Genomic DNA, 16,172 nt, shown 5'->3' with positions numbered 1-16,172 from the left:
CTGGGAGATTAAGGGTATGTGACAGGAATGGAGACCATGAGCGTTTGAGCCATTTCCTCATGCAACTTACTTGGACCCTCACATCCTGCTCAGGCCCGATCTTGTATACACTGCTTCGACTAATGATGGAGTGCTGCCGGGCAAGTTCAACCTTACAACTCTGTGGGTCAGGCAACATCCAGTTCATAATGGGAAGCTCAGGCCACAGGGTGACTTGCTGGCCCACGGTTAAGCGCTCTGTCTCTACTAGGGCCCAGTAACAAGCCAAAAGCTGTTTCTCAAAAAGAGAGTAGTTATCTGCAGAGGATGGCAGGGCTTTGTTCCAAAATCCTACAGATCAGTGCTGTGATTCACTGAGAGGGGCCTGTTCTTCAAAACGAGGATGAAGAAAAAGGCATGGGCCAGATTAATGGCTGGATACCAGGTACCAGGAGGTGTGTGAATTTGCAGTTCACTCCTCCAAGGAAACTCCTCTTCCAACTGATTGGCTGCTCACATCTGATCACAGAATGGAGGCTGATTACATAATTTCTGCCAAATCCCTGAGAATCATTGCCTAACCAGATTGACACATAACATTAACCATCACAGTGGTGATGAAAATGTTCTGAAGTAGATACTGATGATGGTTGAATAAGATTGTAAAAGTACATAAAGTCACTATACTACACACTTTAAAACTATTAAAACATTTTATTCTATGAGCAATCTACCTGTTAAAATAGTATAAAGTATAAAATGACCTGGAAAAATACTATGACAAAACCAAAAAAATTCCCACTCAGGTGCGCTGAAGAAAGAGTCTGGTTCTGGAGCTGATGTTTCCTAGCTGTGAATGAGGGGTGGCTGTGGAGGAGGTGCGGGAAATAACTCAACCTCTGGTGACCCAGGCAGAGCTGGAGATGGAGGACCTGGTGCTCTATAGAGCTCTTATGTTGAGCAGGAACAGGATCGACATCAGCAGGTCATCTGGGAGCCATTTCTGGAGGTGGCCCAGGATTGAAATCTACGCCTCCAGCTGCCTGTCCATCTGATGCTGGTGATGGAGCTGGTGACAGAATAGTTGGTGGACTGTGGGGCTCCAGTGTTAGTGCAGGATCAGGATCAACATCAGCGGGTGGTCCAGGAGCTGGTTCTGAAAATGACCCACGTGGTCCCTGTCCCCAGGAGGTCACAATCTGTAGGGAAACATGAAGATGGGTAAAAGAATGAAAACAAATACATGCAAAGAAAAGAGCATATTTTATAGAGAAAATAAAGCAGGGCGCTGTGAGATAAGGCTAGGGTGTGGTCCAAAAGCCCTTACTAAGGTGACATTTATGTGTGATGAAATGACAGGAGGCACCAGCCCTGCACGAGTCCGGGTACAGTGTGCCAGGGAGAAGATGCAGTTGGTGCAGAGGCGGAAGGTAGACATGAGTTTGTCTAGAGGGAGGGTTGAAATGCAGCCAGTATGGCTAGAGGGAGCTGAGGAGGAGAGGAGGCAGGGAGGAGGAGGACAGATCGAGGACCCATGACCTAGTGGGCTGGAGGAGTTATCTCCTGCTCTGTGATGACAACACCCCCAAAAGTAATGACTCAAAACAGCACACAGCACGCAGTCTTTGTGCGCCAGGAATCTAGGCATGGCTTACCTGGGAACTGCCCCAAGTTCTCAGGAGCCTGTGGTGGTTGTCTCAACTGAGTCCTGACTCAGGAGATCTGCTCCCTATTCACTTCCATGTTATGAGCAGGACTCTGAGAGCTGCTGGACTTAGGGGCTTCATTTCCTCTTTGTTGATCAGGACCCTCCCTCAGCTCTTTGTCACATGAGTCTCTCCATGTGCAGGTCATACATCACAGCTGCTTCCTGGGGGGAGATGAGAAATAAATGACAGACAGAGAGAGAGATGACTGAGAGACAGACAGGCAGTGAGAGAGAGAGAGAATAAAACAGAGCCAAGAAACATTGCCCCAAATGGGGTCATTATGAGTTGAAATCGACTCAGTGGCACCTAACACCAAGAACAACATTCTTGACAAGCGAGTCCTTGAGTCCAATGCACACTGAGGGGAGGTGGCCACACAGGATGTGGAGACCAGGAGGTAGGATTCTTGGGAGCCATTGTGCAGGCCGCCTACCCCCAAGTCTGAGATGAGGCACTGGGTTAGATTCTAAATGTAACAGAAGTTATTGGAAGGTTTTATCCAGAGGGTGACAATATCTGACGTTCATTTCATTCCAACCCCCTCCTAGTGCACACTGGGAATTGAGGTCAAGAGGGGAAGGGACTTTCCCAAGCTCACACCACCAGAACCGAGCCCTTTTTGGGGATCTACTCCATGCTGCTTCCCAACCCTGCTTGAAATTCTTCCATTTCTGAGTTTGTGCATTACCTACAGGGGCAGATTATGCAATAGGTAAGGTAAGCATGGTGATCACCACATCTTTGATGTGGCAAAGCCCATGTGAAATTTTTCACTACAGATTAGTAAGTAAGCACAAGTAGACCTGTGCTTGCCTTGCTTACAGGGTCATCTGCCCCCGTCAGGAATTGTAAATTTGAAGAGGCATTGATTCTGTAGGAAGGTGCTATGGGGTGGGGAGAGGCAGATGCCAGCCATACCTAGAAGCAGAGTATTAGATGTGGTGGAAAAATATGAAAAGGTGAAAATGTTCACTACAGATGATCTGATAAGCAGGTAAGCCCTATGCTTACCTTGCCTATTAGATAATCCACTCCTGATTAGCTACAGGTAATGCCAGCCCACGGGTTCTATAGATGTTATCTCACATATACCTGCTGATGTCCCTAGGAAGAAGATGCTAGCTAGAATGATCCCTATTGTGTGGGTATGGGGACTGGGGACGCTCTGGGCAGCACAAAGACTTGTCCAGGGTCACAAACTGAGAGGGATGAGCTTTGTCTGAACCCAGCTCTGCCTGCACAAAGCTGGGGCCCTGGCTTCACCCAGGCCTTCCCCAGGTTTTAGGGGGGAGGGGGAGGGTTGTGTTGGTGTCACTGTGTACAGTTATGGAGATGGCATGGGGACAGGTGAGCATTCAGCAGCCCTGGGGGACTTTGGGGAGGTCTTAACTGACATCAGGCCCAAGTCAGAAGATCCAGGACATGACCTCACTTCCTTGACAACAGACTACATAGAATTTGGAACCCTGGTAACCTGGCCCCTACCCAGCTCACTTGAGTGGAGACACTCAAACTAGGAACATGTTTTCTTGTTGTCTCTCATCTTCCCTTGTATCAAAGCTTGGAAGACCCAGGAGTTCGACACTTTCACCAAGGCTGAGACATGGGCTCGTCCCCCAACCACGGAAGCTCAGGCCATTTACCAAAAAGAATCCAAAGGTAACACAGGGTGGCCCAGGGCTGCCAATTCAGGCCAGGCCATCACTGTGATCCCACCTGGGCAGCCCCACCCCCCCCAGGGCATAGCATCTCCCTGGCCATGCCAGCCCTTGCCCTCATGGGGTCCCTGGTAATGGGAGCTGGGAAGAAATGTGGATAGAACTGATGAGGCAGAAAGTTGTTAGCTGAGGCAGGGTCCATTTGGGAGAGAGATGGTGGGGGTCAGGGAAGGAGATGCCATGTGACCTGGGGAGGTCTGGGAGGGGAGGAGTGATAATGAGGATGATGAAAATGGGGCTGCTGCTTCAGGACTAGCACACATTGAGGGCAACTCCAAGCTCTCCACCCCCACGGCCTCTCACCATACTGGGTTCATGGGCCTGAGTCTGTCCGTGGCTGGGCCTAGTCCATCAGGTTGGGTGCCTTGGGGAGGCTGGGGGCTGGGGTGGTAAATGTGGAGACCTCTTTCACTTCCCTGTCTCGATCCCCCGATCAGACAGAACAGTGGGATGTAAGTCTACCCAGAGGTTCCAGTTCAGACCAGGCCTTAGGGAGGGACTGTTGGGGTCACAGGCTGAGTCAGCACTCTCACCTGGACCTTCTCTGAGATCCCGCTCACCCTGAGTGTGGCAGTCAATGTGCAGCCCTAGCTGCTGGCCTGCCTGGGCCACTGCTGACCCTGTGCCAGCCCAGCTTCTGCCAGATCCTGCTGCAATACTCAGAGCTTGATTTTTCTATCCATGGACTTGGTCAGGGCTGGATGGTGCTGCCCACAGTCCAGCCCGCCCAGCATGGGGGAACTGGGAGCTCCTCGGAGGCACAAGGGCTTGAGGGGCAGAGAGAGAAGGAGGCAGCACGGACTCTTGATGCCTCCCTGGCCGCTGCCGGCACTGTCTCTGCAGAACTCCCTGCAGGAGATCCCCAAGGAAAAGGAGAATGGCGTCACCTACTCGGTCTACCCCAAGAAAGGGACCAGGAAGGGCTGGCACAGGTTCTGGGTGAGTGAGGGGGGAGGGGAGTGGCGACCCCACCCAGAGACCCAGGATGACCAGGGAGGCCCTACGGCCCAGACACCTCCCTGTAGACCTCAGGTCCCTCCCAGGACTTTCCCTCTTGAGGGTCCCCAGACTCCTCACAAAGTAATTAGCCTCCCCACCCCCCCCCACCCTCCCTGCCCTGTCCGGCTACAAAGTTACTGTTCACATAAGCCCATGCATATTTTGTGCGTTGCTGCTGTTTTAGTGTTTAACTTTCAACCCCAGGGCCCCAGGCAGCAGTCGGCTGGACTGTCCCTCCACACCTTCTCCCAGCTTCACACAACATCACACTTAGCAGGCCTCTTTTACCCTAGAGCACAAGGCTCAGGCTATGACACACCTTTTTCTACAACTTGCAATCTGGGGGAACACAACACGTGACCCTTTCAGGTCAGAGGCTATATCCTGACTTGCTGTAGAATGTTCCAGAAGAGAGGCCTGCTCCCACAGTGACTGAGTCTCTCACTGCTGCTGGCCCTGGACTGATTCCTTCTGCTGCCCTTTCAGCAGGGCTGCAGAAACGCTAGCACGTGTCCTCATATCCTGACCCACCCAGGACAGACTCCCAGGAGTGGCATGCTGGGGGAAGGATGTGCACATTTCAAGTTAGGATCACTACAGCCAGACTCCTTCCCAAAACAGCTGTCGCAGTCCCATGGCCCAGCAGATTGTGATGCTGGCTGCGTCTCTGCATTGAGCCTGTTCCAGTATGGTTCTTTTCCATTTTCCCTATCTGCTGTCAGGGTGACCAACAGAACTGCAGGGTGGCTTTGAGGCACTTCTTGGCCCTGAGAAGCTGAGCCACCTCTCAGTCCTTTACCAACCATTCACATTTGCCCTCCCTGAGCCATCTGTTCAGATCCTTAGTTCTGTGGGGGTCTTTCTGCCACTCCAGGATCTCTAGGCTAACACCCTTGGCTGGATCTGGGTGCTCAAAACCCCCTTTAATGTACAGAAAGAAAAGTCCATGTCTTGCTTACCTCATCGGTGCCTGCTCTGTGCACTGTCTTCATCTGGGAGGAAGTGAGCTTGCACCAGACCTTCCCCTCCGAGTCAGGAACAGAGCAGGCCTCACCTAGCACAGAGGAAACCTCACGGAGCCCTAGTTTCAGACAGTTCTGGGCTCTGACCAGGTGACTTTGAGTTGACAATGGATGTCACCAAGCTTCTGTTTTCACACCTCTGGAATGGGGTGTTTTGTGAGGACTCACTGGGATACTGCTCTTCCTTCAGGGAGATACCATGGTTACTTCGTTAACATCACTTCAGGTTCCTAATGTTTGTAATCATCCCCCACCTCCAATCCTGCTTGGAAAGCTGAGTTCTCTTTGCTGCTAAAAGCACTTGTGTCCCACCTCCTGCCACAGATCACTGAGGGAGACGGAGTACCTAGTCTGACCTCTGGGCCCACAACACTCCTGGTGGTTCATGGGGCTGCCTCTGACAGTGTGTCCCTCCTCTGTCCCACCCCAGTGTGTCTGTGGTTCTGACGAAGACCTGAATGAGGCCTGGGTGATGAAAACCTTCAAGGCAGGCTCACTGCAGAAGCTGGTGGAGCTCCTGGTGCCCGCCTACATAAAGGGTGACATCTCCTACATTGAAATCTTTCTGGGAGCCTACAGAACCTACGCCACCACCCAGCAGGTCCTAGACCAGCTTCTCCGAAGGTGAGCGTCCCACCCTCCATAGCCCAATGGGGACTCTACCTACTACCAGCTGTGAGTCTGGAGAATGTCACTTCACTACTCAGAGCCTCAGTTTTCTTCCCTGAGAAGAGGGGTGGTAAAGGTCCAATCGGCTAGAATTACTGTCAGGACCACATGGGATAAGCCACAGGAAGTGTGTACCTGGAGCCCAGCTCTAAGATGAAGGGTGCTGGAGGGCCTGGGATGTTCACATTTATTATTTTCCTCTCCCCCATGAAGAAGCTTTCTGCCTCACCCCTCACTGACTACGCACCCTTGAGCAAACCTACTTCCCATTCGTAAAGGGGAGTCTGAGATTCCATTTAGTGGGTCTTTGGTATAGCCAGAACAGGGATCCCTGTAGGCTGATAGAGGGGCACCAGGACTCTTAGATACCTGGGAGGGTGCTGGTTGGGTTCACTCATTCACCAGTCATCCATGAAGCCCCTACTGTTGCAGACACAGTTCTCGGTATTTAGCACTGTTCAGTGAACAAAGCAGATAAGAAGCCCTGCCCTCCTGGGCCTCCAGTCCGAGAATCAGACAGGAACACTAGACATCTTAAGCAAGTAGTGTCCACACTGCATTAGATGTGACACCCTCATACCACCTCTAGGTATGGATGTAACCACCCCTATTCTGCTGAGTACGGTGAGCCCCAGGAGCAGCTGAAACGGTGAGTGGACTTTGGGTGGAGAAGGAGGGGCTGAGGTTTTAGGGGGCCTGTGTCTGGATTGGGGCTGGCAGACCCTGGGCCCCACACATCTAGATTCCACTAGAGGGATGAGTTTAGAGACACCCCCTGCAGGGCGTAAGCAGTCATTGAGAGCTAGGAGTGGAACCTGGGCATCCTGGATAGTAGAGGGGAGGCTGGGGGCTCAGAGATGCCCCTGAGAGAATTCATCTTCCCACAATCCCCTCACATCACCTGTTGCCCCCTCCCCTATTTGGGGCCCAAAACAGGAGGTGCTGGGGGAGGAGGAGCGGGGGGTGGAGAAAATTGCTCCCAAATCCTGATCACCAGTCATGGGTGCTCAGCTGCATGAGGGGCCCCTGTTCCAGGGGAGAACAGTCTCCATGGGAGAAGAGGCCCTCACATGCATGCAGAGAGCCAGGCAGCACGTTGGTGCACACGCTCCAGAGGAGGGGTCCTATGGCCTGGGCATCTGGATCAGGGTACGGTCTCCGTGTGTCGTCCAGCATCAGATAATCCTGGAGCACTACTGAGGTGAACATGCAGACACACATCTCCGTTCCCTTAGAGTGTTACTATCCAGTGCGGAGAGGGCCAGGGGACAGAAAGGGATGTAATTCAGGCTCCCCGAGGAGGGAGAGTTGGACAGACCATTGATGGGGAGTTCCCAGGGACAAGGCTCTGTGCTAGCCCCATCAGTGACCAGGCCTGCCACCGTCAGGGCAGCCAGAGGGCATGATACAGGGTGGTGCTGACCTTTGGGAGGTCAACGGTACAGGGGTAGACAGAGGGACTCGGCCCTTGCAGGGGTGCCCTGGGAGGGCAGTGTGGTGGGAAAAGCCAGGCTTCTGACCCTGCTCTTCACCACCCACCCCCAGCGCCATCTCTTTTATCCTGGGCACATGGCTAAAGGAATACTCGGAGGATTTCAATCAGCCCCCAGACTTCCCCTGCCTAAAGCTCGTGGTGGAGTATGTGCACGTGAACATGCCAGGCTCACATCTAGAGCACGATGCCCAACTTCTCTTGGCACGGCTGGATCAAATGGAGGTCACTGAGGCAGAGCCAGAGGGTGAGGAAGACTGGGCATGACTGCATGTGAGCTTGTGAAGGGGACATGGGAAGGCCCCCAGAGGCTGGGGTTGAGCCAGGGATCTGAGTAACTTCAGACCCTCCTGTGGTAGACCACAGTCTGGGAAGACTTCCTGGGGTGGAAATTCTTGGGAATGGGCTTCTCTTCGTGGCAGTGGGTGTTTTCCATCATTGGCAAGGCATGAGGAAAGGCAGTCATGTTGGTGAACTTTTCTCCTCTTGCAGCTCCAGAGCCGGGGCCAGCGCCAATTGTAAAAGAAGCTCAAGAGCTAACTCTGCCCCAAGAACCGGCTCCTGGACAATCTCCTGGGGAAAATTCTGCTCCTGTATCAGCACCAGAGCTCCACAGCGCACCACCTATTATGTCATCAGCTCCAGCACTGGTACCAGATGGAGAGCTGCCTGGAGGGGTGGATCCCTATCCTGGGCCACCTCCAGAAATGGCTCCCGGACCACCAGCTGATGTCAATCCTGCTCCTGCTGCTGCTCCAACACTGAAGCTTGATGTAACCCAGGTCTTCCCCCAGCTCCATCACCAGCATCAGATGGAGACTGAGATGGAGAGGTGGATTACCATCCTTAGCCACCTCCAGAACCGGATACTGGACCACCAGCTGACGTGGATCCTGCTCCTGCTCCACCACAGGAGGTCAACAGAGCTCCAGCTATTCCGTCACAAGCTTTGGCTCTGGCAGCAGATGGATAGGCCACTGGACGTTCAGATTCTTAAGCTGGGCCACCGCCTGAGCCAGATCCTGGACCACCTTGTGTTGTCGATCCTGATCCTGTACCAACACCGAAGCTCAACAGAGCACCACCTATCCCATCTCCAGACGGAGAGCCAGCAGGAGAGCTGGATTTTTACCCTAGGCAACTTCCAGAACAGACTCAAGGACCACTTCCTCAGTCAGATCCTGCTCTTGCAACAACATTGGAGCTGGGTACAACAACAGGTCCTCCATCACCAAGTCGAGCACTGGCACCCGACAGAGAGCCTACTGAAAGATCAGATTCTCTCCCTGGGCCAAGACCATAATGAGCTCCTGGAAAGCCTGCTGAGATCCATCATGCGCCTGAACTAACACTGGAGCTCCATAGAACACCATCACTAGCTCCAGGACTGGCAGCAAATGGAGAGCCACCTGGAAGATCAGATTCTGGGCTACATCCAGAACTGGCTCCTGGACCACTGCCTGATGTCAGTCCTGCTCCTGTTCCTCGACCAACACCAGAGCTCAATGTAGCCCACAGCCCTCCATCTCGATCTCTAGCCCGGGCACCAGGAGAAGAGCCTGATGGAGGGCTCGATTCCCATCCTGGGCCACTTACAGAATTCCTTGCTCAACCACCTGCTCCTGCACAAACACCGGAAGTCCTTAGAGCAACAGCTATTTCATCACCAGTTCCAGCAGTGGCACTGGACAAGGAGTCCGCTGGAGGGGCGGATTTCCATCCTGGGCCACCTCCAACTGGCTCATGGACAAACAGCTGATATCGATCCTGCTCCTTCTCCAACACTCAAGCCCCACAGGCTATTAAGTCCTCCACCTCTAGCTCTGCCTTGGGCACCAGAGGCGAAGCCACTTGCCATGCCTCCTCCACAGCAGCTCCTCATTCACTGCCAGGGAACATCAGCCTCAGAACCAGACATTTTCTTTTTCTCACATCAGTGGGTATTTTTTTTTTTTTTTTTTTTGCTTTGTTGTAGTATTTTTCCACCTCAATTTATACTTTAGAGTTTATACTATATTAACTGGTAGTTTTCTCATTAAATAAAGTTTTGTTTTAATAGCTTGAAAGTATGTAATAGCAGTGGGTTACCTACTATCACAATCCTATTCAACCATCAGCACTATCTACTCTAGAACACTTTCATTACCACTGGGATGGTTAATGTTATATGTCAACCTGGGCAGGCCATGATTCTCAGGGATTTGGCATAAATTATGTAATCATCCTCCATTTTGTGATCTGATGTGAGCAGCCGATCTGCTGGAAGAGAAATTTCCTTGGGGATATGGCCTGAAAATTAATACATTTTCTGCGGTATGCAGCCATTAATCTGGCCAATGCACTTTTCTCTATCCCTGTTTTAAAGGGCCACCAGAAGCAGTTTGCCTTCAGCTGGTCAGGCCAGCAATACACTTTCACTATTTTATCTCAGAGGTATATCAACTCTCAAGCCCTATGTGATAATTTAGTTCACAGGGAACTTGATCACTTTTCCCTTCCATAAGACGTCACACTGGTCCATTACATAAACAGCATTATGCTGACTGAACCTAGTAAGAAAGAAGTATCAGTACTCTAGACTTATTGGTAACATATTTGCATGCTAGAGGGTGGAAAATTATTCTGACAAAAACCCAGCTGCCTACATCTCAGCGAAAAATCTAGGGCTCCAGCGTGTGGGGGATGTTGAGATATTCCTTGTAAACTGAGCGATAAGTTGATCTATCTGGCCCTTCCTACAACTAAAAAGAAGGCACAACACTTGTTGGGCCTCTTTGGATTTTGGAGGCATCATACCCCTCATTTGGATGTGCTACTCCAGCCTATTTATCAAATGACTTGAAAAGCTGCCAGTTTTAACTAGGGCCCACAAGAAGAGAAAGCTCCGCAACAGATTCAGGCTGATGTCCAAGCTGCTCTGCCACTTGGGCCATACGATCTGGGAGATCCAATGGTTCTGGAAGTGTCAGTGGCAGACAGAGATGCTGTTTGGAGTCCTCTCTGGAGTCTTTGCAGGCCCCTACTGGTGAATGACAGTGCAAACCCTTAGGATTTTGGAACAAAGCACTGCCATCATCTGCATTTAACTACTCTCCTTTTGAGAAACAGCTTTTGGCTTGTTACAGGGCCTTAGTAGAGACTGAACACTTAACCACGGGACACCAAGTTACCACGCGGCCTGAGCTGCCCATCATGAACTGGGTGTTGTCTGACTCACAGAGCCATAAAATCGGATGTGCTCAGCAGCACTCCATCAGTAAGTGGAAGTCGTATCTACGATATCGGGCCTGAGCAGGATCTGAAGGCTCAAGTAAGTCGCATGAGGAAATGGCCCCAATGCCCATGGTCTCCACTCCTGTTACATTACCTGCCCTTTCCTAGTCTTCATCTATGGCCTCATGATCAGTTGACTGAGGAAGAGAAAGCTGGTGTCTGGTTTACAGGTGTTCCTCTGCATGATATGCAGGCACCATCTGAATGTGGACAGTGGCAGCAAAGCACTACAACCCCTTTCTGGGACCTCCCTGAAGGACACTGGTAAGGGAATAGCCTCTCAATGGGCAGGACTTCAATCAGTGCACATGAGTATTCGCTTTACGTGGACGGAAAAATGGCCAGATATGCAATTGTTCACGGATTCACGGGTTGTGGCCGATAGTTTGACTGGATAGACAGGGACGTGGAAGGAACATGATTGGAAATTTGAAGTCAAGGAAGTATGAAGAAATGGCATGTGACAGACCTCTCTGAACAGGCCAAATAAATGAAGGTGTTTGTATCCCGTGTGAATGCTCTGCCTTAGGCAGCGTTCTCTAAAGAAGCAAAACCAGTTAAGTGTATAAATATGTATATATAGAGAGAGATTTATATCTAGGAAAGGGCTCACACGGTTTTAGAGGCCATAACACCACAAGTCTGTCGGTCAGGATAGAGGCCTCTCCTGATTGACGTAGCCTCAGGTGCTGGTAAACCCAAGTTCGGCAGGCTGGAGAGCAGGGCTGTTGCTCACAGGCTGTGAAGGTCAACGAATCCCAAGACTGGCAGACAAGACCACAGGTAAACTGCTAGCTCAAGTCCCAAAATCTGGAGGTCAGGTGAACAGGACCCAGCTGCAGAATCCAGAATGAGCAAACCCCTCCGAGCCCTGCCAGAACGTCTGCGCACATTGGATGCAGGACACATGCCCAAGGAAACTCCTCTTCAACCAATTGCCTACTCACATCGTATGGCACCATGGGGGCAATCACATATCAAATCTCAACAGGCAAGTGACCACGACATGACATGACTGCCAAAACTCTGAGAATCATGGTACAGCCAAGTTAACACACACTCTTAACTATCACAGTTCACCCTTTGTCAACCTGATACTGCTACACATCTCCTTAAACCATATATAATCTCTGAATAAAGACAATTATAAAGTCATTCTTTTGCCTAACATGATACAATAAACACACATACAGCTAAAAATGCACTAGCTCTATTTACATCTTATATTTTATAACTTGAGAAAACAAAAAGATTTGATGCACACATAAAAAGCAGAAATACTCATAACAGTTACAGTTCTCGTTTCCTCAATTGGTCGCGTGAGCGTAAGTGGTATTTAGAACTACCTTCTTCCACCACCCATTCCACATTTCCTTTGGCCTAAGCAAGCATCTCAGTTGGTCGTGGCTCTTTGCCTGGTGGGGTGGCCGAACCTATCATTCCTAAAGGGTCTGGGCCATTAGTAGTCATGTTGGAACTCAGTTGCTGTAATTTTCCACTGATTTTAATCAAAGGGCATGTGTGATGGTTAAGATTGCATGTCTCAACGTGGCTGGGCCATGATTCTCTGTGTTTTGCCAGTTGTATGATGTTTGATCACTTCCCTGTTGAAATTTGGTATGTGATCACCCTCATAATGGAATCTTCTGAGTGGTTTCAGTGCAGGTAGAGCCTGTGGTGGCTCACTCCCTGCTCAGCCTTTATCTCTTCACCCTCTGTCACCTAATTCCTTCTGCTCATCTTGCCGAGGCTCTTGGCTTATTCTGGATCCTGCACCTGTCTGTTGTTCCTCCGACCTCCAGTTCTTGGGACTGGAGCTAGCAGCTTACCTGCTATCTTGGGATTCATTAACCTTCACAGCCTGTGAGCAGGAGCCCTGCTCTCCAGCCTGCTAATCTTGGGTTTGCCAGCCCCTGTGGATACATGAATCAGGAGAAGCCTCTATGCTGATCCACCGACTTGCAACTCTACAATCATGTAAGCTGTTTCCTTGATGTAAATCTCTCCATATACATATTTATAAACTTGACTAGTTTTGCTTCTCTAGAGAACCCAGCCTAAGACATTTGGTACCCAGAGTGGTTCTAGAGAAACAAAATTGTAAGGATGAGTTTTCTAAATTAGTTTTCAAGTCTGGTTAGTCTCAAAGATGTTGATGACTCTGCTTTCAGTAGTAAAGAGGGCACTGCTAATTCATGGCATGAGGTGGCAATTCAAATATGCAAATTATCACCACCAATAGATCGGGTATTGGTGAAAGGCGAGGCTCTGGGTGACGGCGTATATGATACCTTTCAATAATTTTCTCATAATGAGAAGTATAAGGAAGCTGGTTGGTTGGTCCTACTTGCACTTGACAAACTGGTGAAAGAAAGAGACGATCTCGGGGCTTCAGTGTCAAAGCTAAAGTGCCGCATAAATGACCTCAAAGTGTCCACTTGTGTTTTGAAGGAAAGCCTTATTTCTTGTAGCAACACTGCTGATATTGCCAAAAACCAAACCCGAGTCTTATTGTAAGAGTGGCTGAATTACAATTCCACTTCAATTGCCAACTTAGAGAGGTGTCTGAAGTTAAAGTAAGGGCATTGATTGGGAAGAAATGAGATCCTGAAACTTAGGATGGGGACATATGGGCAGATAGTTAGAAAGCTGGAGACAGTGAGCCCCTAAATTCCATTTAATCACTCCTGCCAATAGAACCACTTCCATCTGAAGAGATTACTCATGTGTGTCTGCTACACCACCCTGCCCAGTAAAGGCATTAGCCCCTCCACTTCCATCTAATGAAATTAGCCCTTGCCCAGCTGCCTCTAAAGAGCCCTTGCCTGAGTCATTGCCTGGGGCATCATCTCAGGCAGATGCTTTAGAACACAATGCTGAATGTTCTCAAAACAATTCCAGACTACTGATTCTGGCTTCTAGACCTATAACTAGATTAAATCCCACCGAGCCCCAAAGAGATGTAGTAGAAAGTGTGACGCAGGACAAGGTATGCTACACTCCAAGAGAACTGCTTGACTTTTCTAATATGTACAAACAGGAACCTGGGGAATAGGTGTGGGAATGGTTATTAAGGGTGCAGGATAATGCTGCAAGGAACATAAAGATGGATCAGTCTGAATTTATTGATATGGGCCCACTAAGCACAGATTCTTCATTCAGTGTTTCACCTCAAGAAGTTAGGAAAAGATCTAATAGTTCATTTGTTTGGGTTGCTGAAGCACGGATTACACAGTGGCCTACACTAAATCAAGTTGAAGTACCAGACCTGCCCTGGTATACTGTAGAAGAAGGTATTCAAAGGCATGCTGAGGTGGATTTATTAAGTTAAACCCACAGACCCACACATGGAATGCCCAAAGAACACACCTTTTACCACAAATGTGAGGAACAAATTTGTGAAGGGAAATCCAGCATCCTTGAAGGCTGCTGTGATTGCTATTTTATGTAAATCAGATCTGAGAGTCGGAACTGCCCTAACTGAATTTAGACACCTCAATACAATTGGGTTGATTGGACCCTGTGATAGTAGGGGCCAAGTGGCGGCACTCAATCGAGAAAGACAAGGTGGGCATAGTTATAGTAATGGACAACAGAGTCAAAGCAGTAATCAGAATAGTCTGACTCATATGGACTTATGACTACTTAATCACGGTGTCCCTAGGAGTCAAATAGATAGGAAACCTACTAAATATTTACTTGATCTGTAGAAATAGGAGAATTCTTGGTTAGGTGAGCAGCAGTCTAACTTGAATGGTCCTCAGTCAACTCCCATACTAGAGTGAATTTAAAGACCCACAACCCCTTGAATGAAGGGAAGGCCAAGTCCTCATGAGGAAGGACACAAATACACTGCCAAAAATTTATACAGTTAATCTCTCTCCTACCCTTCCCCAAAGGGGTCTACAACCTTTTATGACAGTGACTTTTCATTGGAGAAAAGAAAATAATCAGACTTTTGGGGGGGTTACTGGATCCTAGCTCTGAGCTGACACAAATGCCAGGAGACCCAAAACAGCACTGTAGCCCACCAGTCAGAGTGGGACACACACAGAGGTTAGATTATTAATGGAGTCTTGGCTCATGTTTACTTCACAGTAGGTCCAATGGGTCCCCAAATCCCCTCGTAGTGACTTTTTCCAGTTCCAGAATGCATTATTGGAATAGATATACTCAATAACCGGCAGAAACCCCACACTGAATCCCTAACAAATGGAGAAAGACTCATTTTGGTAGGAAAAGCCAAGTGGAAGCCATTAGAACTACCCCTACCTAGGAAAACAGTAAGCCAAAAGCAATACTGCATTCCTGGAGAAATTGCAGACCTTACTGCCACCAGCAAGGACTTGAAGCATATAGGGGTGGTGCATCCCACCACATCCCCCATTCATCTCGTCTATTTCGCCTGTGAAAAAATCAGATGGACCTTGGAGAACAGTAGATTATCAAAAACCTAACCAGATTGCGACTCCAACTGCAGATGCTATTCCAGATGTAGTTTCATTGCTTGAGCAAATTAATACATGTCCTGGTAACTCGTGTGCAGCTGCTGAACTGGCTAATGCCTTTTTCTCCATGCCTGTTTGGAAGGACCATCAGAAGTCTGCCTTCAGCTGGCAAGGCCAGCAATACACCTCCACTTGCCTACCTCAGCGCTCCATGAGCTCTCCAGCCCTATGTCATAATTTAGTCAGCAGGGACCTCGATCGTCCTTCCCTTCTATATGATGTCACACTGGCCCACTACGTTGATGACATTATGCTGATTGAATCTAGTAAGGAAGAAGTATCAATGACTCTGGACTTATTGGTAAAGCATTTGCCTGCTCCCAAAGAGTGGGAAATTAATCCCACAAAAATTCAGGCACCTTCCACCTCAGTAATATTTTTAGGGGTCCAGTGGTATGGGGCATGTCGAGATATTCCATCTAAAGTGAAGGACAAGTTATTTATTGCACCTGGCTGTTCCCACAACTAAAAAGGAGGCACAACACCTAGGAGGCCTCTTTGGATTTTGGAGGCAACATGTTCTTCATTTAGGTTTGCTACTCTAGCCTATTTATCAAGTGACTCTAAAAGCTGCTAGTTTTGAGTGGGGCCGAGAACAAGAGAAGCCACTCTCCCACTCTGCTGATTCAATGGTGCTTGAAGTGTCAGTGGCAGATAGCGATGCTGTCAGGAATCCTTGGCAGACCCCTACTGGTGAATTGCAACACAGACCCTTAGCATTTTGGAGCAAAGCCTTGCTATCCTCTGCAGATAACTACTCTCCTTTTGAGAAATAGCTTTTGGCTTGTTATGGGGCCTTAGTA

At 49.4% G+C, this 16,172-nt stretch overlaps 1 long non-coding RNA gene across 3 annotated transcripts in view; it reads right to left on the bottom strand.

The window, feature by feature from the left end:
• Positions 1 to 923: 923 nt before the first annotated feature.
• The window catches only part of LOC135228733 (uncharacterized), a 151,766-nt gene continuing 136,517 nt past the window's right edge, over positions 924 to 16,172 (bottom strand). For 2 of the 3 annotated variants that reach the window (XR_010319528.1, XR_010319526.1), the window contains exons 4-5: positions 1,635 to 1,849; positions 924 to 1,178 (exon numbers count right to left, since the gene is read on the bottom strand). This is a non-coding gene — a long non-coding RNA (uncharacterized LOC135228733). The remainder of the gene's footprint in view (positions 1,179 to 1,634; positions 1,850 to 16,172) is intronic. The other variant, XR_010319527.1, reaches the window with a different exon arrangement.

This window comes from Loxodonta africana, chromosome 27 (assembly GCF_030014295.1).
Source record: "Loxodonta africana isolate mLoxAfr1 chromosome 27, mLoxAfr1.hap2, whole genome shotgun sequence".
NCBI classification, from domain to species: Eukaryota; Metazoa; Chordata; class Mammalia; order Proboscidea; family Elephantidae; genus Loxodonta; species Loxodonta africana.
This window is presented reverse-complemented; position numbering and strand designations above follow the sequence as displayed.